The following is a 21,954-nucleotide window of genomic DNA, read 5'->3' as shown; positions in this document are numbered from 1 at the left end:
GGCAGAAGGATGGACTTGGATGTCCGTGGCAGTGGGAGGAAGGGATATCCTCTCCAAGCTGTTAGGGCTGAGGGATTTCGGTAACATATTTGGGGCAGAGCATTTGCTAGCAGAGATCTAGGACTTGGCAGGGATACTCAGCTCCAGGCTGAACACAAGCTCTCACCACCAGACTAGCAGGGGACGGTGGGCAAAAGGATTATTTAAAAATAATACGAGGTTGGCCAGTTTGGCCGCGTGCAATTCCAGTGCTGATGACAGCTGCCAATGCGAGAGACCCAATAGACCGAAGACCTCAATCATCAGCCTGGGGAGGGTGTGGGCAGTCTGTGCTTTCTGCACGCACCTCTTGCCATACGACTCCACCGGGGCCATAAAGGGACCAGGCGTAGAGAAGGTGTCAGCCCCTGTGGCCTATTGCATCCTCCGTCTCTCCAATGAGGCTGTGACAGAGGGGAGGTGGGTGGGAAATTAGTGCCAGCTGCGCTTGAGGTTTTGTGAATAACTCTCCCCTTGGGACGGAAGGGAGACCCACCGAGCCCAGTCTATGAAGGCTGCCAAAAAGCTGCCGGATGCAAACAACGTTTGCTCCTGGTACTCCTGCCACCCCCACGGATCAGAGAAGTGCTTCATCGTATTGTCTGCACCTGGGCTTGCCTTTCACCGTCCTTCCATACATTAATCAAGCCATTCTGGTCTTAACCTAGCTACCTCGCTCCTTGGGGCAAAGGCTTGATCTCTGTTGATTTTTCAAGGATTGCTCACATTTTAGTAATCAACTCACCCGAGTCATTGAAATGCAAGGCTAAACTCCCTTTGACTTCTGTACAAGCAAGATCAGGCTCTTTATTCTCGTCCCCCAACAGCCATTAATGTTTAGTCTTGGATTTGGTGCCTCTGGCTCATATTTAGTTAACGGAGAGAAGTAAGGATGCACAGAGAAGGTCAGGATAGAGCAATAGCATAGCAGCCATGGTCTATGCACAGCAGTATTTGCAAACCAGCCTGCTCAGAGGCATCTTCATTGCTGGTTTATTAGACACAGGTTCAGTTGCTCTGAGGGTACGACAGTGGAAGAACCCGCCGATGAGTGTGACCTGGGGAGATACTGGCACCCTAATATGAGGCAGGTGGGTGCACGAAGATGATGGATACTATCATGGTAGGGATGAATTCGGAGAGACTGGCCCATTTAAGCTTTCAGCAAATTTTTGCCATCATCCAGGTTACTATGAGCTCCTCTGGCAGGAACAAAACATAGGCCTCAACAAGCTGGATGTGACACTGCTCTAGCAAGTCGCGGGATGTGTCCGGGTGACAGCAGTCAATAGCTAACGTTTCAGAGGAAAGCTAACATCCTCTGATGCAAAGGACTGGCAGTGTTTTAAATAGGGAATACAGTACTATCAGACAGTAGCAGAGACCCTACTATTTGGAGCCTGCCGTTTTCCTACCAGTTTCTTTCATCTGAGAGAGCTATAAATGAAGCTGCACTGCAAACATTTTAAGCCGCCAAACAATTTGCAAGCAAAGAAGTCCGGAGATGCACCGTCGATCCCCTGGGCTCTGATAACGATCCTTTCTGTGGTCTCTAAAGCTAGTAACTGCAGAATCACAGGATTAGTCCCGAAGGAGCCCTGTGCACTGCTGTGTTAAAAAACACCCCGGCTGCCTACATCAGTGATGTTTTGTTCACCTTCTTTCTTTGCATCTCTCATTTTTGGCCCAAGGCTACAAACAGTTGGCTGACACCATCCCTTTAAGTCAGGCAACTCAGTACTGTAATGTTCACCTGGAGTCTGCCGTTCAGGTGCCCTTTGGGTTTTGTGATTCAGTAACTAAATTCAAGCCTAATAAATAACTTGACAAACCCTGAGACCCTTGCTCCATCCTGATGCTGGGAGAAGCCCCACTCCCTTGGCGGCTAGTTTTGCCTGCACCTAGGCTGAGAAAGGACTTCAGGTGCTAGATTTAAGTCCCAATAACTAATTCATCTGCTTCTCTCTCACCAATTTATCCATCAACTACAGTTTCCTTTCCTAACAGATGAACACACATGCCCTTTATGGGCCTAATTCCCCTTGCGCTCACCCCGCTGCAATGCCATGGATGCTAATGGACCTCTTCGGGGCTTAGGCAAGCATGAGTGAAGGCCAGAAGCAGAGCCTGAAGTCAGGGTTTTCTCTGAATTAGCAGCTCCTTATCATTAGCATCCTTCCTACCTACACTGCACCCAGGCAAGGAAACTAAACGAGTTGAAAGGGAGGAAAGAAAAAGCCCTAATGCCAAGCCATCTGCTGATTTTGCAGCTTTGTTCAACCGAACCACCACAGTCTGGGCTAGTCACCAGCAACATGCAGAAAATCCCTGCTGTGCCCATTGCTAGACCCAGTAACACCCAGCCCCTGAACCTTGTCACCGGGAGTCACAGGGCAGCAAAGACCCTCCAGAAAGTGCTTTCACCCTCCCTAATTTATCCCACACTTGGGCTTGTGCGTGAAAAGCCCTGACGTGCTTTACTGCTGATAAAATCATTTTCCCCTTTGTTTTTGCTGGCAAATCTGGGAGCAGAGAAGATCTTTGTGGAACGGGAGGTCCTTGGCTAGCACGGATGCCCCGGGGGCCCTTTCCAAGTCCTTCACGAGGAGAAACCTAGCAGAAAGGAGCTGGCGTAGCTCTGCGAGCACCGCACGTGGTACGGGACTCGGGGAAAACCGCAGCGTCTCCAGGACGCCTCTGACGGCAGCCAGCATCCGGCTCCTCCTGCCACTCCAGTGAAAATCCTCCTGTGCTCCTGGAAAAGGCAGGCCTTGGAGGCTGCTCAGTAAAACAGCTCGTAACTCACACTGCCAGGAGCTCTCTGGGATCCGCGCCTGTCGCCCCTGCCGTGAAGGTGCCACGAGCGGGGACTGGGAAGGGGAAGGACTGTTTTGGGCCCATAGCTTCAGTGGTTCAGCTCTAGGAGGGCTGCTCCACGCTTCCTTCCCATCATATCCCCACTATTACAAATGGGGAAACTGAGACAACGTCCCCTGCTTGGATTCACGCTCCACAATTGGCCGAAGAGATCCCAACTCTCCTGTCTTCCAAGCCTCTGCAGAGATATTTAACCCAGTAGCAGCAAGACCAAAGCCCCCACCCCACTCCTTTCGGAAAAGGTCCCCAGCAGTAACAACTTCCCATTCCTGCTGCTGGCAGGGGCTGAATCCAATCTGATCGTCTGATGGACGACTGATCATACGATCTATGGTCTGATGGATGACTGATTGATCTGATGGACGACTGATCGTACGACCTATTGTCTGATGGATCGATCAATCTGATTGACAACTGATCGCACAGTCTATCGTCTCATGGATGACTGATCATACGATCTATGGTCTGATGGATGACTGATTGATCTGATGGACGACTGACTGATCGTACAACCTATCGTCTGATGGATGACTGATCGATCTGATGGATGACTGATTGTACGACCTATCGTCTGATGGATTGATCAATCTGATTGACAACTGATTGCACAGTCTATCGTCTGATGGACGACTGATCATACGATCTATGGTCTGATGGACGACTGATTGATCTGATGGATGACTGCCTGATAGTACAACCTATCGTCTGATGGATGACTGATTGTACGATCTATGGTCTGATGGATGACTGATCGCACGACCTATCATCTGATGGATGACTGATCATACGATCTATGGTCTGATGGACGACTGATTGATCTGATGGATGACTGCCTGATCGTACAACCTATCGTCTGATGGATGACTGATTGTACGATCTATGGTCTGATGGATGACTGATTGATCTGATGGACGACTGATCGCACGACCTATCATCTGATGGATGACTGATCATATGATCTATGGTCTGATGGACAACTGATTGATCAGTCTATCGTCTGATGGACGACTGATCATATGATCTATGGTCTGATGGACAACTGATTGATCTGATGGATGACTGATCATATGGCCTATCGCCTGATGTACAACTGATCAATCTGATGGACAACTGATCTCACAGCCTATCGTCTGACAGATGACTGATCAATCTGATGGATGACTGATTGTATGGCCTGTAGTCTGATGAACAATTGATCGACCTGATGGAAGACTGATTGTATGGCCTATTGTCTGACAGATGGCTGATCAATCTGATGGACGATGGATTGTACGTCTTATAGCTCCTTTTTCCCTTCGTGGCCCCGCGGGGAAATTCTCCCTTTCAACACGAAACCAGTAACCCAGTCTGTGCACCATTAAGCTCCTTCTAGACCCAGTGAAGGCTCTTCTGCACAGCACAGCTTTGCACACCGTTGCTCATCATAGGCTGCTCCGGGAAGGGTGGCTAGAGGACACAGTTCAGGAACGGGAGGAAACGAGGTGCAGCCACGTCCCTCGAGGGATCAGCTTACAGAGCCATTTAGGAGAGAACTCACTGCGATGGGACTTCACAGAAAGTCTTTTTGCAGGTAATTTCCATGTGCGGCGGTGTATCACGTTCTACTAGTAACTTGCATTATATATGAGCCAGCTTCCACCCCCAAACATCAACCTGGGCTTCCAATTTGTGCTTTTTTATTATTTCATTTCATAGATTTCATAGATTTCATAGACATTAGGGCTGGAAGGGACCTCGGGAGATCATCGAGTCCAGCCCCCTGCCCAAAGGCCAGGAAGTCAGCTGGGGTCATAGGATCCCAGCAAGATAAGCATCCAATTTACTCTTGAAGGTGTTCAATGTAGGCGCTTGAACCACCTCCGCTGGCAGACTGCTCCAGACCTTGGGGGCTCGGACAGGAAAGAAATTCTTCCTTATGTCCAGCCTGAAGCGGTCTTGCAGGAGTTTGTGACCGTTCGACCTCGTCATCCCTTGGGGCGCTCTGGTGAACAGACGTTCCCCCAGATCCTGGTGGTCACCCCTGATAAACTTATAGGTGGCCATCAGATCACCCCTGAGCCAGCGCTTTTCCAGGCTAAAGAGTCCCATGGCTCTCAGCCTGTCATCGTAAGATCTGTTTTCCTGACCTCTGATCATGCGCGTGGCTCTCCTCTGGACTCTCTCCAGCTTCTCCACATCCTTTTTGAATTGTGGAGCCCAAAACTGGACGCAGTACTCCAGCTGCGGCCTCACCAAGGCCAAGTACAAGGGGAGAATGACGTCCCGGGATTTGCTCGAGAAGCATCTATGGATGCACGCCAGCATTTTGGTCGCTTTACTAGACGCAGCATCGCATTGCAGGCTCATGTTCATCTTGTGGTCAATGATGACCCCCAAGCCTCTTTCTTCCTTAGTGCTAGCCAGCGTAGCACTGCCGAGCCTATAAGGGTGCTGCAGGTTTTTCCTCCCAAGGCTAATGGGCCTGTAGTTAGCCAGATCCACTCTCCTCCCTTTCTTGAAGATCGGCACCACATTGGCCTTCTTCCAGTCTTCGGGCACTACACCAGCGCGCCAGGAGCTCTCGAAGACCCGTGCCAGGGGCTGGGCTATGACGCTCGCCAGCTCCTTGAGTGCCCTGGGGTGCAGACTGTCAGGGCCGGCTGACTTGAAGGTATCCAGCCTCTCAAGGTGCTCCTTCACGAGGTCAGCATTTATTTCTCCCCCCAACAAAAATGACAGCACCTGTCTTTCATTTTTCTGAAAGGGGTGCCATAAATTCAGCTTGGCCCCATCTCCACTGAGGAACCTGCCTAAACGTAACACAGACTATCCCTCTGCTCCTCTTTGTACGGCGCCTTGTTTTTGTAGCCTTCTGCAACCCTTTATCTCATCCTTCTTGGGATAAAACAAAATACGATAATCAAAAATATAGAAACCCACATCTTCAAAGGCCCTCTCCCAAACCTCAGCGTGGCTGGTATTAAGTACCAATCCCCTTTGTGGTTTTCAACAAGCGGCGTTTCCTGCCTGTTTTAAAATACTTTAAAAAATTAGCAAAGGTGGCAATATGTGATGCTCTCTGGATAACAAGTGTTGCTGGAGAAGGTCTGCTGTAAATTTTGCTGGGAGACCATCATAGTTTTGATCTGTGATGGGTCTGCACCTTTCTGGAGGTCTTGGGAGCTGGGGAGGAAGGAGGTGAGGGGTTTTTTTTTGCATTGCAGTGCTATGAAATTGCCATTATTTTTTAGGCAGACAAGGTTCTCTGCGTAAATGCGATATCTTTTATTAGACCAACTAAATAGTTGGAAAAATTGTTCTTTGCAAGTTTTCAGGCACAAACACCCTTCTTCTGGCATAAGGGGAGTCCGAAGCAGTGTGTTTGTGCCCAAAAGCTTTAGCAAGTGCCTGAAGAAGGGTGTTTAAGCTTGCAGAGAACAGTAATTTCCCAACTATTTAGTTGGGCTAATAAAAGATACCACATTTTCCCAAAGAACCGTGTGTGCTTGTGTCCTTAGGTCAACATGGCTACAACCAATGCCCCCATGATTTTTTAAGCACTTCTCGGTAGGGACAAATAGTTCAAAGAAATCTGGAGAAGACTGGAACTGCCATTTCTCAATTAGTCCAGTGGTCTGAGATCTCATTTCTGGGAGGCCAGGAGGAGAAATCCTGCATTAGGCGGCTGTGAGACAATCCCCCCCGACCCTTTATAGTCAGAGCCCGACTAGCCCGCGAGACGAGAGGATCAGTCCTTAGAGCCGGGTGGGGAACACCTCCCTGCCCCATGGAAGATTTTGATGCAATCAACAAAATTCCTGGTTTTGTTCAGGTTTGATATTTAAATGTCGAGACAACCCAAACACGCCCCAGAAAACACATCTTCAGTTTCTGACAGTAGAAAACTTAGTTTTCTGAACGCTTGCGGGGGGTGGGGAACTGAAAACAGATTCCCCTTCCTACCTACACTTTTAATTAAAAAGTTGCATTTCATCCTTTTTTTTCTGCCTCATCTATTTAGCCCACCGATTTCCCCAATACCTGGCTTTAGTTCTGATTATTATTATTATTAATAACACCCGAACCTACCACAGGTAAAGCAAAAGGACCAACACATTACTATATGCACAAGAGATCCCAAAAAGTGGGCCATATCCTCCACTATATGGGCAAGCAAACCCCTTTCCCCCCACCCCCCCAGTCCCTACTCATCTGGCCATGGAGTAAAATTCCTTCCTGACCCCAAGTATGTCGATCGGTCTGAGCGGAGGGACAAGACCCTCTAGCCAGAAGCCTCTGGGTTGAAGTCCCAGCAGGAGCACTGGCAGTCACAATGCCCAGCCTTGGCCGCAGCCAGCACCCAAGGCCTCTGAGGAAGGCTTTCAAGACCCCTGACTGATATAAAGGCAAGGGGAAGGAAAGGAGAGGGCAGGGGGTGGAATTCCCTTTTGGCCCCATGCAGCAATCAGCACAGCCCAAAAGCCTTGGCAATCCCGTGGTAGAATAAAGGCATCGCTACGCATCCCCGACCAGTGGCTGCCCAACCTCTTGTTGAGCCCCTGCAGCGATGGATGGAGAGCCCACAACATCCACAGGCCTCTATCCCACTGCCTCCCAGTGCTAACCATGAAGAAGATTTTCCCCCTGATATCCAGTCCAAACCTACTTTGATGCACCTTCCAGCCATGCCACCTCCTTGCAGAACCTCGTCTCCCAAAGATGCTCCTTTTCCCTTGGAAATGACTGAAACGTTACACTCTTGCTACACTTTTTCCCCACGTACCAGCGTGCAACCTCGGATGACCCAGGTCTCCCATGAACAAAAGGTGTTGCCGATATTTATGCATTTGCTGCTAGGGCTGTCCGTGCATCATCAGGTAGATTCGCTTTTTTTGGCAGGACGGACGACTTCCTCGACTCCAGCCAAGGTGACCATTCAAATTAGCATCAAATCCCAACACCACTTTGCAACCTGTCCACATTATTTTGCGCCAGACATCAATTGTGAGATGCTTCTTCGTTATTTTGACTCCTGGGGGGAGGCAATTTATGAGTACGGGCAGCAGTCCATGCTGAGTAACGCAACTGGGGGATGGAAAAGAGTCCAAACTTAGAAGTGAATTTTTTGTTTCAGTGGAGAAATTTTCCCAGTCTCTGCCAAGAGGAGTTACTCAAATAGCTGAAGAAACAGCGCGGAGACCTCAGACACCGAAAAGTAAGTTGAATCCTCCATCATAAATTCTTGCTTAATGAAAAGTCCCCAAGGAGTACACTTCTCCATCGCAGCCAAAGAAAATAAGTGTGTGCGCAGTTAAACAACACCGAGAGCTGTGAAGGCTTGTGATACACTAAACTTGTCCCAGTTTTATTAAACATCCGTCTCTCCGTGGCTTCTAGAGATTATTTTCCTCCCTTATTATGTCTACGCAGGTTAGAAAGCAGAAAATAGCTTCACTTATAAAGAAGGACTTTTTCGGTTGCATTAGACATCGAGGCAAGAACGCGTAATGACTCGTATGAATGAGCGCTGTCACCTAGCTGTGGTCACAAACCTGACATTGCTTTTCGGCGGCTTGTATCCGGTCCACTTTGCTCTGAGCTTATTTTTGTGAAAAATGCAATATTTAGCACTAAGGATCCCCAAAGACTTTATGAACACGGCTTTGGAGATCTCATGGGATACCGGTGAACACAACACACCAGAAACAAATGCAGACATCACGGAGAGTGGAAGAAACACTGCTTCATGTGAGAGCATCCATGTATCAGCCAGAACCCCTAGCAAAGCCTCTGATGGGCACTGTAGTCTTGTATGAGACACTTACCTGGTATAGGCCTCAGTTTTCCATCTGTGAAATGGGCATAATGCAGGATTGCACAGCTAAATTTATTACAGGGATGTCCAATTGGCAGTCCCTGAAGGGTTAGCATGTAGCCTGCAAGCTTCTGCCTGGCAGGCATTCCCCCTCCCTTGTTGCTTCTGCCGTGGCACCTGGGAAGGGGCACATGGCAAAGGGAGCCTGTCCACACTGGAGTGGGGTGGAGCGACTAGCCAGGAGGTGGGGGCAGGTGCCGAGTGCGTGGCAGAGGAGAGCCGACCTGCCGGTGCTGCAGGGGGAAGCCCATGAGTGCACCCAGCTGAGAGAGGGGGACCTGGGCTGCCCATGTGCCGGGGGGAGAGGGGCACCAGGTGGCTTGTGCCCTAGCACCTCTGCTGTGTGTGGCATGCAGCCCCCCGCTGCCTAGAAGTTGGATGGTGCAGACTGGTTACATGCTGGCTACCTTTAACCATTCATTAAAACCTGGATACCTTGAACCAGCTCACAACCTGATCCACACGTCAAAGAGCCCCTTGGCACAGCTCACAAAGACACCGTCATGGACTCAGAGGGGCAGCCTTTCATCTCCAGCTCTTTCTGTGCAAAAATGAAGTTTATTTCCTACCGACGGGGACTTTTTACCATCTAGATTCTTCCCAGAGCCTGCCCCTTGCTTCATCTGGATAGGGAGGATGAGGCTATGCTATGCAGGAAACCCTTTGCTCTCCCCTTCTTACTCCCTCAGCACGAGGCTTTTGGTCCTGCCCTCTCCAAATGACGTTTGGTTTGGATCAAAGGCTCAGGGAGCTGCCTCGGTTATTTATGACCCCAGCAAAGGGCTTTATCAACACATGTTCATCGCAAAGGTTAACACCAGGGGCTGGGCTGAGCCCAGGCCAGAGTGAAAGCCGCGTTGCAAGGGAAGGCGCGCACACGAAAAACCCAGCCAGGGATTTGCCCGTGACAGCCACAGGTGGAAAGTGTTAGTTTAATAAAGTCTTCATTAATACCCAACAGGTAGAGTGGCCCCCGGACAGCAAATCTACCACGGACATGGCAGAGAGAACTGGAGGCGTGCCCCTCTCTGGGGTCACCGGCTACCAGGAGTCATGCATTTCTCTCAGTGGTAAGGCCCAGCGCCAGCCTTCCCTCGGCATCCCCGTGTCAGTGCTGCAGACGCTATGCAACTAGAAACCATTATCAGTCATGGGACGGACACAGGAGGCATCTTATATTTTTATGAAAAACAAGAGGAAGTACTTTTTTATGCAGCACATAGTTAACTTGTGGTTGCCCTCCAACCATGCATTCACCTGTCTTGTTAGCCTACCAATATTTCCCCATAAATGAACTGAAATTGTGTTTTGTACAACTCTTCTTTCTCCATTACACCTGGTTGAACCCTCACTCTTAACATTATGGAGAAGATTGAGGGGGATTGAATAGTGGCCTTCACCTCCCTGCAGGGGGGCTGCAAAGAGGATGGAGCTGGGCTGGTCTCCGTGGGGGCAGATGGCAGGACAAGGAGCAATGGGCTCAGGCTGCAGCAAGGGAAGTTGAGGTTGGATATCAGGAAAAACTCTCGCTAGGAGGGTAGTAAAACACTGGGACAGGCTACCCAGAGAGGTTGTGGACACTCTATCCTTGGACGTTCCCAAATTTCTCCCACATTTCAAAATTTTGATGAAATAATTGATTTTGAAATGCAAGCAAGATCAGAAGAAAAAGTTTGGGCAAAATGCTGATGAAACCACGTCTTCCATTCTGAGGGCATCTACACGTGTGCTTCAGTATGCATTAGCCTATTTTAGTGCACATTGAAGTGTCACTAAAAAAACCTGTTCTAGTTAATGTGCATTAAAACAGGCTAACATGCATTTTCCTAATACCTCACAATGGAGGGTACATTTACATGTTTGTTAATGTGCTTTTGCTAATGTGCATCGGGCATTTTTACATATGTAAGCGCTGCAGGGCTGGAAGGTACCCGGCACTGCATCATTTGCAGTTGTATTTGCAGCAAAATATGTGTCAGCACTGAAAAAATGGCAGCAGCGCACTTTTAAATTAAAACACATAAAAGGTGTTTTAGTTCAAAAGGTCACCACTGCCATTTTCTGCACACTGACATGCATTTCACCACTTATACAACTGCACGCAGTGCAGCACAGTTTGCATCAGCTCGTGTGCGAGTCTGCTCTGAAGCGGCGAATCTCCGGCGCATCATGGGACAAAAAGGTATGTGTATAAATGCTCTTCAGTATGAGGTACTCAGCACAGCTCAGAAAAAGGAACAGTAGCCTATTTTAATACACCTTAGTAAAAGAGCACAGGTTTTTTGGTGATGCTTTAATGCACATGAAAATAAGCTAATGCGCATTAAAGTGCACTTGTAGACGTGCCCATTGGAGGTATTAGATTTAATGTGCATTAACCAAAGTGTATGAATGCATGTGTAAACGCATCTTATATGTCCAGCTTTAGGGTGAATATAAATCATTCAAATTCAGCCTCTCCTCCCAATCCCGCTCCAAAAACACCCAAATGGAAGAAAATGTTTTAAAAGTCCAACCAAATCTCTCCCCACTCTCTCAAGCAGGTCTAAGCCCGTCAGTTAGCCTAAGGAAATAGGATGTAGAGCATCACTAAGATGGAGTAATGAGAAGTACAACCTGCCAATGGGATCCTCCCCCAGGGCATGGATCCACCCCTGCGCTCCAGCCACCTGGTCTCTGTTCAAGAGTTGGCCATTGTTGGGTAGCCTAATATGGGTTGTGATGCATCTACTTAGCCTGAAATGTTGATGCCCATCTTGCTGGGTTCATCTGATCCCAGCAGTCTTCCCTGCCCACATGCAGGGGGGCTGGACTCAATGGTCTGTAAGGTCCCTTCCAGCCCCTAACATCTATGAAATTAAAGGGGACATGTGAACAGGCCTAGGTGTGCCATCTGGGTTTCCCCCGACCCACACCCTCGTCTTCTGTCTTCTTAATGCACTTGTAACAAAGAGAAGGGCAACCTGTGAGTCTGTCCGTGGATGGGTCCTGGGTTTGGTGCCTGCATATGGTTACTGGGAATCTTTACATAGGTCACTGCAGGGTGGCTCCTAGCCTGGGAGAGCGTAGCCACCAAACCTGTGGCTTGTGCCTGTTTCGAGGAATCAGCTACCAGTGCCTTTAATGCATTTCTCATTTAGAGGAGGAGCAGCCGGAAGAAGAGCAACATCTGGCTATACATTTTTTTTCTAAGCTCCTGGCTAGACTGGAGAGACTCAGGCAGGGGTCAGGGATAGAAAGATGTTGGGGTAACAAGTCACCCCATCATGGTCAGGAGCCGCTGAAGTTGGGGGCAAGAACCAGGCAGCTGCTAAAACAGGCGTGGGGCCTCTGTGACCAAATCTCTCCCTCTTAGGGACTTCTGCTCCAAGATAAGCTGATCTCAGGCCTGACTTCAGCAAGCCTTGCAAGGGCGCAGTCTTCAGCCTTCCCTGCCCTCCAGAGGAGCAGCAACCATACGGGCAGGGAGGAACAGTAGCTGGCATGCTGAAACTGTGCTTGCCTGCTGCCGTGCCGTGCCGGATGGATAACCCCAGAGGCCAACATCCTCCATTTACCCTCAAAACTGCTCCTGGGCACCGGTCACATCCACCTGTCGTACAGGTGCTCCTGGGCACCTCTGCCATACCCAACTCAGGAGATTAGATGAAGTTTTCTCCCTTCTAGTAGCCTGTTTGCCCTGGGTACTCCTAGCTGCTTAAATATTGGCTTGGGACTATCTGGCTTATTGGTCTTTGGGAGCAGGGGGCTCGATGCAGTGACCAACCCCTAGGTCTGATGTTTCTACCTGTAGCACGGTTAGGACCAGCAGGAAAGCATCCCCTTCAAAGCAGGTTGCTCTGAAGCTCTGCAGACCACAGGGCACTTTGTTTTCCCTGCCTTTGCCCATCCTTAGCTCCTCTGCTGCCAGCAGGGACAAAGGTTCAGATTCCTTTTCTCTCCGATGATTTCCAGTTGCTCAAGCCCACTCCTTCCACCCCAGGTACCAGCTCCTCCATGACAGCATCACTCTACCAATGCCCACCTGGGCTGGATTTAAGCTGGTGACCTGGAAGTGAAAGGCCTTTGCTATCCTATGAGCTTTTAAAGCCCCATTCCTGGAGGGAGGTTCTGCATGTAAGAGCCTGTGGATGTTGGAAAATGGCCACAGGAGGCCTCGTGCTGCAGTGGATGGAGTACAGGTGTGCGAGGAAGGCATCCCCCAGCAGCCTGCAGGGCTTTCCAACTGCGGAGCAAACACGGCCGGCTCATTCCCATCCCTCAGACCGGCTGTCAGGCTCGCTGCATGGCACGTCAGCACCTTGCCTTTGATGTCTCTGTCTGGGAGAGCTGCCCCGCTTGCCTTGGCTTTCCCTCTGGAAGGCGGGGAAGGGAGAGGCAATGAGTTTAGCAGACTTTGGGGAGAGGGAGATGGTTTGGAAACAGGGTTGGAGAACTGCCTGGCAGTGGGGATCAGGGGGAGGAAAATGGTACCAGAGGCCTTGGGGGCTATCCAGAATCCCTCCAGACTAAAGAAAAGTTCCCTGAGCTCCATGCAGAGGGGACAGAGACTTCCCACCTCTCCTCCGGGTGCACCGGGATTCATGAGTGCCCCGGGGATTTGCAACGGAGCAGGCCTGCCGGGGCACCGCTGGGTTCCCTGCAAGGCCCTGGCTCGGTGCACGAGCTTCGAAATGTCACATTCATTTCCCCAGCCTAGTAAATGTGGGCTGGGGTGGGAGGGAAGCACAGGGGAATAGGAAAGAAATGGGATGATTCAGAGCAGAGCAGAGAGGATCGTTTGCCATGAATCACTCAACCCATTAAACTGCCTTTCCCTGCTCGGGAGCCGATTGCAGTTTCTTGTCATTTGGAAGCAATTGTTTTGGGGTTTTTTCTCTCCCCTTGCAGTGTGCTCTGTGGGTGGCTTGCAAAGCACTTGCTCCGGGGAGTCAATGTTACAGACCACGGCCACCAGACAGCCAAAGTGTGCGGCGCTGTTCCTGTTCCCCGCATCCGGTGTGACTTATCCCAGGTGCAGATTTAAAAGCCTCCTGCTGTGAAGCCCTCAGCTCGGATGTCACCTTCTGCACGGGGCTGGGGCAGGAGGACACGGCCGCTCGTGCAAGTGGTGCTGGCCGGAGCATCCTGCGTGTCCCACCTTCCTGCTGAGGGCAAATCCATCTCCAAGGAGAACCTCCCAACACAAGGCCCCAAATCAGAGACCCTGCACTGGTGGCATCGCTGTTGTCAGATCAACACTTTTATAAAATCTTTTAAAAAAAATCAGTTCCAAATTCAACTGGCCAAACCCAAGAGTCGAGTCCCAAAATTTGACTCAATCGTCCAGTCTGAGGGGCTCTACCACTGGGCAAGTATCGTCCCCCCAAGACCTACTGGGGCCCCAAATCCAGGCAGGCATCCTACATGCAAGCCACAGGTTTGGTGACGTTGGGGCTCAGATGCCCCCATCCCACTTGATCTTTGCCCAGAGGCATGAGATCTGCACTCACCAGGTGGGCACAACGCCCCTGGGAGGCAGAGAGGCGCAATGCTGTGCCCACGGCAGGAGGGACCGTGCCACGTGCCAGGCCATGCCGCAGACCACGGGGACGTGGGGTCAGATGCACACGGGCCCTGACTCCGTGGAGCGGACGCAGACCCAGCCAGAGGGAAATACCAGACCGTGGTTTCCGGCGTGCAGATAAGGCGGCCGGTGCCGGAAAATGCAAGTCTGTGTAAGCTGTGAAATCCCAGGCTGGGCTCGGCTGCGGGGTCGGGGCCGGCGGCTCTCCAGCGGGTGGGCACCAGAGGGTGCTGTCGGCTGCACATTGTGCTGGGAAGACGCTTCTGCATTTTTCATCGAGATCTCTTTTAAACCATTGCTTCCCTGGCTGTTTCATTTACTTTGCAGGGCAGGCTGCAAACCTCCCCCTCCGGCCCCAGCAACAGAGTTCGAGGTGCGGACTCCCCAGCTGGAGAGCCAACCCCTTCCCCATTTGGCTTGATCCTCCAACTCGGTCTCATTTTACTGCCACGAACCAAGCCGGGCTCAGCTCAGATGCAAAATCATCATCCGAACGGCCTGAAACGGAGGTCACGTTTGGAGGCTCGGCCATCAGGCTCTTGGCAATGGCCGGCATTTCCCCCTCCACCTAAAGAGAAACCTTTTGAACCACCCAAGCGCCCAGCTCCTCTCGATGACAGGCAAGCCAGTTGGGTTATAGCCGCCACTCCTGACATCAGGGCTATTTCGGGTTGCCCTCCCATCACTTGAAGTCTTTAAATGAAGGCTGGACTCGCTCCAAAACATGTTTCATGCTCCCTGCATTCTAGGTAGCCCACAAGAGACGGTCTTCATTATGGGGATTGCCGGGCGAATTACTTTGGCTCCAGAAATAGAGGCATCGGGCATGGCTGTATCAAATGGCATGGGCTTGTTGCAGCAAGAAGGCAGATGCTCGGGCTCAAAGGTGCAGAGAGACGGCGGGTGAGCGAGAAGGGGCCTCGTTAGGAGATGACTTTCACTGAGGAAGCCAGCCACATTGGGGTTGGCAAGGGCGGCCTTTGGCTTTGCTGCGGAGCAAATGGATAACAAGCGGGCACGTTCTCACATTGCTTCACCCCTTTCGATGTGCCGTGTGAAGGATGTGCTGCGTGGTACCTGCTCTACAACGTGGCCACTGGTAGGAAGCCAGCTCCTTCGAGAGTGAAGCCTAGCAATGTACTCCCTGCGAGCTGAAATGAAGGAATGTGAGCTGCCGGGTGGATAACCCTAGAGACCGACGTTCTCCATTTACCCTCAAAACTGCTCCTGGGCACCGGTCACATCCACCTGTCGTACAGGTGCTCCTGGGCACCTATGTCGTATCCAATTCTGGTCACTTATCAGGAGATTAGATGAAGGTTTCCCCTTCTCATAGCCTAGTTGCTTGAATATTGGCTTGGGACTATCTGACCTATTGGTCTTTGGGAGCGGGGGGCTCGATGCAGTGACCAACCCCTAGGTCTGATGTTTCTACCTGTAGCATGGTTAGGGCCAGCAGGAATGAGTCCCCTTCAGTGCACGTCACTTTGAAGGGGGTCTACCATTGCAACAGCCTCCCAATGCCTTCGGTCAAGTGTTTTCCTCAAGGGACAATGTTCAAAGAAGAAAGGGAGGTAGGGAACTGAAATCTCCAGCGGTCTCCAAGGTGCTCTCTGCTGGACAGCCAGCATCTGAATCAAAGCCCCATTTGAAGCCCACTGAAAGATGGTTCAAGGCAGGGAGAAGCTGGGATAAGGTGCATTTCTGGCGCCCCAGGGCCCGTCGCACCTTGCTGCAAACACCCCCCTCTGCCACCCTCTGATGAATAGCTCTGCTCTGCAAGAGACTTATTTCATGTCTTCTTTTCAAGACATGATGTCAGGATTATAATAACCCAACCACGCCGAATTCTGGACGGGGTTTCTATTGGGTTTATCAGTTCCCCTTCGCTTCACTTCTTTGCCTGGATTAATCATGGAACAGAGAGATGGAAAACTCCCATTAGATCAGCCTGTCTCCTGGCCAAGGCTGGCCTGGTCCCGAATGGCCATTTCCTAGTGCTCTCTCCAGTCTATTTTTAAAAACTCCCAAGCGAGCGGCTCCGCTGAATCACAGGAGCAGGAGACGGAAAGACCCTGTGAGCTCATGCAGGCTGTCTCCTGGCCAGCACCGGGCTGCTCCCTGCAGCACAGCCCCGAGCGCTTCGGCGTCCACCTTCCCACCCCGCGGAGAACGGCTCGGGGACTGTGCATGCAGGTTGCTTGACGTCAGGCTGGAAAGCAGCGCTGGCACGGACCCCGCGCGGCTGGGCCTCGCGGCCCGCTCTGTCGGAGGCAGGAGATGAGGAGTTGCAGGCAAGGCGAATGGAGCAAATCGTTCCAGAAAAGAAACGAGCAGAGCAAGGAAACCGCTTGGCATCGCCGCCTTTCAGCAACCTGTGTGGGATCCCACGCAGGACGGAGGGGCATTGTCACCTGCTGGCTGTAGGGCCACGTGAGACCGGCCAGTGCCTGCACAGGTCCCGTGTGTGGTGCTGACCCTGCCGCTGTGCATCGGCCCGGGAGACGTGGGAGCTGAGGTCCAGCTTGGAGGATGTTTGTCCCTAAGCAGCTGGGAGCCTCTGAGTTAAAACGAGGCATGGAGGCTCCAGCCGGGACTCGCCCGGTTTGCCTTGGCCATGGCCGCTTGACGCTGCTCAGCAAATGGCACGAGGCGGCTTGGGTGGCTTTGCGCATCCCAGCGAGCAGGCCAGGTGGTTGGTGCAGGGGGCTGGCCAGCACCCACAAAGCACCTTGCACACCTATCATGAAAAACGCTGTGGTGTGCAAATATATGTGCATGTGCGCATGCATGCACATTTCCCCCCCCCCCCCCGACACATAAACACTTGCTCAGCCAAACAAAGACATCTACTTGGACACACGAATGGATACCCAATGCATGCGTGCAGGTAAACACTTACCTAACAGACACCCCCCCCCCTTTAGACGCACAAACATTTGCGCAGACAGAGACATCTATTTAGATGCACAACTGGATACCCAATGCATGTGTGCAAATAAACTCCTACCTCACTCACTCATACACACACTCATACACACTTACTTAGACAGAGACACCTACTTGGACACACAGATACCCAATGCATGTGTGCAAGTAAACTCCTAACACACACACACACACCCCTCCCTCCCTCCTTGGACACACAAACACTTGCTCAGACAAACAGAGACACCTGCTTGGGCACTCAAATGGATACCCAGTGCATACGTGCAAGTAAACTCCTATGTCACTCACTCACTCTCATATGCACACACTCTCTGTCTCACACACACACACACACCCCTCCCTCCCTCCTTGGACACACAAACACTTCCTCAGACAAACAGAGACACCTGCTTGGGCACTCAAATGGATACCCAGTGCATATGTGCAAGTAAACTCCTACGTCACTCACTCACTCTCATATGCACACACTCTCTGTCTCACACACACACACACACACACACACACACAATTACTCAGAGACACCTACTTGGACACACAGATACACAATCCATGTATGCAAGTAAACTCCTATCTAACACACACACACACACACACACATGCACGCACGCACGCATGTGCGCACACACACATGCACACGTGCGCACCCCCCCCCCCCTCCTTGGACACACAAACAGTTGCTCAGACAAAGAGACACCTGCTTGGGCACACAAATGGATATCCAATGCACGTGTGCAAGTAAACTCCTAACACCCCCGCCCTCCCCCCATCCCAAGTGCACCCACACCCTTCCCCTTCAGGCATGCCCCCATGTCTGCGTGCCCACATGCACAAGGCCGTACATCCACGGGCACGTGCATTTCCCCCTCTGGGTCCGTGGAGCTCCCTCCGGTTCGCTCCCACCCGGCGCACCGTGCCCTCCTCGCAGGGAGACTCTACACAACCAGAAGCTGCTGCGAAGCCGAGCAGCCAGTGCAGACCTCGCCATGCGGATCCCTTCGCGCCAGCCTCCCCCGCCCTGTCTCCTATCTCTCTGGGGCTTCGGTTTGCAGAACAGCCCTGGCCTTATCTGCCTCCAGGAATCAAAGATAATTGGTGGCTCCCCAGCGGCCTGATCTAATAGCAGCACGAATAAAGTTATTTTGAACAGTTGTTCATGAGTTCATCTCCTGGAAGGCGCCCGGCCCAGCTGTTGCTATGCTTTTTATAAAAAAAAAAAACAACAAACCTATATTCAACTCCAATGGGAGATTAGCAGAGCTAAGCACGTTCCCCCCAAGTGTCAGGTGCCCGGCCGGGCTATAAACCTCCCTTTGTGTGCAGCTTTCTCGTCCTTTTCTCTCCAAGTTGGCACCGACACACGCGCTTGGCACTTCCCTGTTACCAGCCAAAAGAAGGGTTCCTGGCAGAGCCCGCCCGCCCCTGCTCCCCACTGCCCAGGCCTCTGGCTCAACTGCAGAAGGTTTCTCATGCAAATCGCCCCCGAGGCCTTGCGCCAAGTCCATTTGTTAAGGGTCATATGATGGGAAGCTGCTTGGGGCGGGGGGGACATGACAGAGGCCGCTGGAGGGGCAGGCAAGCTGGAGTTGGGGGGTCAGTCTCTCCTCAGCAAGGGGGTTTGAGGGTGCAAGGAAGCCCTTGGGCATGCACACGGGGAGCGGGCAGGAGGGGGCGTGCACGCGTGGCGGAGCATGCGGAGGTGCAGGACTCGTTGCACGAATGCAGAGGCACGCGTGCAAGCCTGGGCCACAGCGACACTGGCAGCCTCCTCCTGGCACCTCTTTCTACATGGCCTGAGCCTAGTCCGGGGCAGCTGGTACCAGATGGATCGGACACGGCTCGGGCAAAGGAACAGGGGGACCATCGCCTACCTGTGCCTAGGTCCTTGAGACGGGCACGTAGGGGGCTTTTCCCAGCAATCAGTGACCCTCACCCCCCCACCGCAACCATCACTTAAGAGCAATAAGCCCTGCTGGTTTCCTTGTGGGTGGGTTTGTTTGGGGCTGGTTAGGGGACTGGCTTCTCCAAGTCTAAAATTAACCCAATTAGGAGAATTGGAGTGATTACAGCGTCTCCGCTCTCAGGGGGAGGGACAGGGGCCACGCGCTGCGCAGCGCGGAGTAGTCCATGGTAATTCCTCTTCCCGGGCCACTTGTGCCTGCTCAGACGTCCCTGCCCTCCCGGCCCCGGGAGGAAGGTGCGCGCTCGGGGAGGCTTGGAGGATGCATTCCCTTGGTCTCTGGTCAGCCACAAAATCCTGTTCCCTGCTCCACCCCCATCCTAGCATGCGGCTCACCACTCCATGGCTGCCTGCCACAGCAGTCGGTGAATCAGATCTCTCTGCTCAGCCCCAGGACCTCTGCATGCTTGAGGCTTTGTTTTCAAAGGCAGCCTGGCTTCCCAGCAAGGGCCTCAGAGGACTAGGAGAGAGAGAGCGAGCCCTTTGCCGGGCACAGCCCATGCCACCTGTAGCGACGGCTCTCGCTGGCACGGGGATTAGCTTCAGGTCGGTGAGGCAGGTGGATCGTGGCTTTTGTCCGCCCGGTGCCAGAGCTCAGACTCATTGGAAAAGTTCAAGGTTTTCATCTGGCCCATCCACCTGCCAACTCAGCATTTCATCCTGCCAGGGCTGTCTGATCCTGCCGTCTGATTTCCAGGGAGGGAGCAACCTGGGGAGTTGTCCACAGTCCAGGAGAGTCCACCCTTGTTCAGCTGCAAAGCCCAGACCAGGTCCAATGGACCCGGGGTCTGAATCGAGCATTGCTTTGCTCCCTAGCAGTCTTCAGTAGGTTAGTTCAGCCTGGCAACACCCGGTCGGACAAGCGTGCACGCCGACGGCTGCACAGGCATGTGTGTGTCAGCCAGGACGGGGATGCTACAGAAACAACAGCCCGGCTACCTAAACGTTTGGACCAGTACCTGCCGAGCTCGACTAATTAGGGGAAGACACGAGCAGTACAAAATATGGTCACACGCAACTCTCCTTAGCTAATCAATTGGCTAAAAACAGAGCTACTCCCTTTCCCTTCCACTAGCGAGGAAGTTTGAAACCACCCCGATGATTTCCCAGCGGCGGCTGAACGGCTTGCAGTCAGAGAAAGGATACTGATGAACAACACGTGAGAAACGGAGGATGAGATCAGGAGACACTGTTAATGCTTCGGTCACGGTTAAAACAGAGTGCCTGAATTTTGGCATTCTCCGTCGAGCAAAGGAAACCACTGATATTTTGCCCTTTGAGGCACAGCATAGATGCACAAGCAGCTACCCAACCCATACTGTATTCAGTGAATAAATTATTCATAACTCATAATGTCACGTTCATCATGCTTGCATCCTGTTTTCAAAGAGTAGTTTTAAGCCCGAACATGCATAAAAAATAAGTACTCACCCAAACCACCACGTGTCTCTAGAACCAAGCTCAGCGACGTCCTCGCCATCTCCGGCCCTCTTCATCTCAGGATCAGCATCTCAAGCCCTGGGCTTCATGTGGGTCTAGACACAGAAGGGACAAAACGTGGCGAAAAAGGGCATCTTCACGCTATTTCCAACTTGACGGAACAGAGAGCGTCGGAAACCTGTTGGACAAAAGCTAATTTTTCAGCTTAAACTGCTGGGTATAATGAAGAATCAGATCCTCAAAGGCCTCACTTGGTCCTTTCTCAGGACAAACTTAAGCATAACAGGAGATTTGCTGGAAGAAGGACTGAAGAAAGGAGAGCGAGCTGGTCAAAGAGCAGAGTTAAACACTATACTCCCCCTGCCCAACCCCAAAATGCTCTCTCTTGTCAAAACCTAGATTTGAAAAAAAAGCCAGTCTCAGTGTTTGGTAAAGCCCTTAAAGAGTACTAGCCAGGGGCTATGAATTATTGCAACCATTAACACCTGCTAATGATTTTACCTAATCACCATGAGGGTGGTTTGTTGGGCACGGTACTGAGTGTGTGTGTGTGTGTGTGTGTGTGTGTGTGTGTGTGTGTACATGTAAGCACAACACATGGGGTTATTAGCCACAAATGTCCAATGCCACTGAGTCCAACGGGTAGGACCAAAGCACCAAAGGGCCCTTTTTTGCAAAAATCTTGTTGGTCTAATAAAAGGTATAATTTCTACTACGAGTCCTGATTGCCAAAGGGCCCTTTAAATTTAACAAAGTTGGGGAAAAACATATAAAGGAGGAAACCTGCCCCGCGTCCAGCGCTGAAAGAGCGGTCCTGGGCCTGATACTACTGTGACTAACTAACTAGCTAAAGCTGGCTTGAGCCCCGTTTCCCTGCGCTAGCTCCTTATCAGACCTAAACACAAGTCTGCCGCCCACAAGAATGACGCAAGGCAGACGGCACACGGGACCTCAACGCCGACTAGTCTCCCCCCCTTGCCGTTCCCCCTCCGAGGTTATTCCAGATTCACATTAGCTCAGCTTTGAATCTGCTCCGGAGAGGGGCTGCCAGCTTGGTGCGGCCCTGCCAAGTCCTAGGCAATGCAGTTGTTGCAGGAGGTGGAGTCTGCTGCAAAGAGCTGAAGGCTTTGCGGGCTCTCCCTCGCCTGCGATCTGCAGAGTGGACCCAAGGACCTTCTCCCCATTTCACAGATCCCCTTAGTTCATCCCAGCTCCACTTTCCAGGCAGGGAAAGTGGGGGGACCCTCTCTTCCACCAGCTCTCTGGGGAAAA

General features: G+C 51.7%; 2 long non-coding RNA genes across 6 annotated transcripts in view; one reads left to right on the top strand and one right to left on the bottom strand.

Moving 5' to 3' along the window:
- Positions 1–21,571, bottom strand: part of LOC149855111 (uncharacterized) — a 42,991-nt gene extending 21,420 nt beyond the window's left edge. For 3 of the 4 annotated variants that reach the window (XR_016438778.1, XR_016438777.1, XR_016438780.1), the window contains exon 1: positions 20,674–21,431. This is a non-coding gene — a long non-coding RNA (uncharacterized LOC149855111). Of the gene's footprint in view, positions 1–20,673; positions 21,432–21,465 lie in introns of those variants that run through there. The other variant, XR_016438779.1, reaches the window with a different exon arrangement.
- LOC149855112 (uncharacterized) lies at positions 2,729–10,662 on the top strand. Of its 2 annotated transcripts, none has more exons than XR_016438707.1 (3): positions 2,729–4,486; positions 8,030–8,110; positions 9,732–10,662. It is a non-coding gene; the product is annotated as an uncharacterized LOC149855112 (long non-coding RNA). The 2 variants fall into 2 exon arrangements; XR_016438708.1 differs by having other exon boundaries at positions 8,326–10,662.
- Positions 21,572–21,954: the final 383 nt, after the last annotated feature.

This window comes from Crocodylus siamensis, chromosome 12 (genome assembly GCF_052110815.1).
Source record: "Crocodylus siamensis isolate JL-2025a chromosome 12, ASM5211081v1, whole genome shotgun sequence".
Classification (NCBI taxonomy): domain Eukaryota; kingdom Metazoa; phylum Chordata; order Crocodylia; family Crocodylidae; genus Crocodylus; species Crocodylus siamensis.
This window is presented reverse-complemented; position numbering and strand designations above follow the sequence as displayed.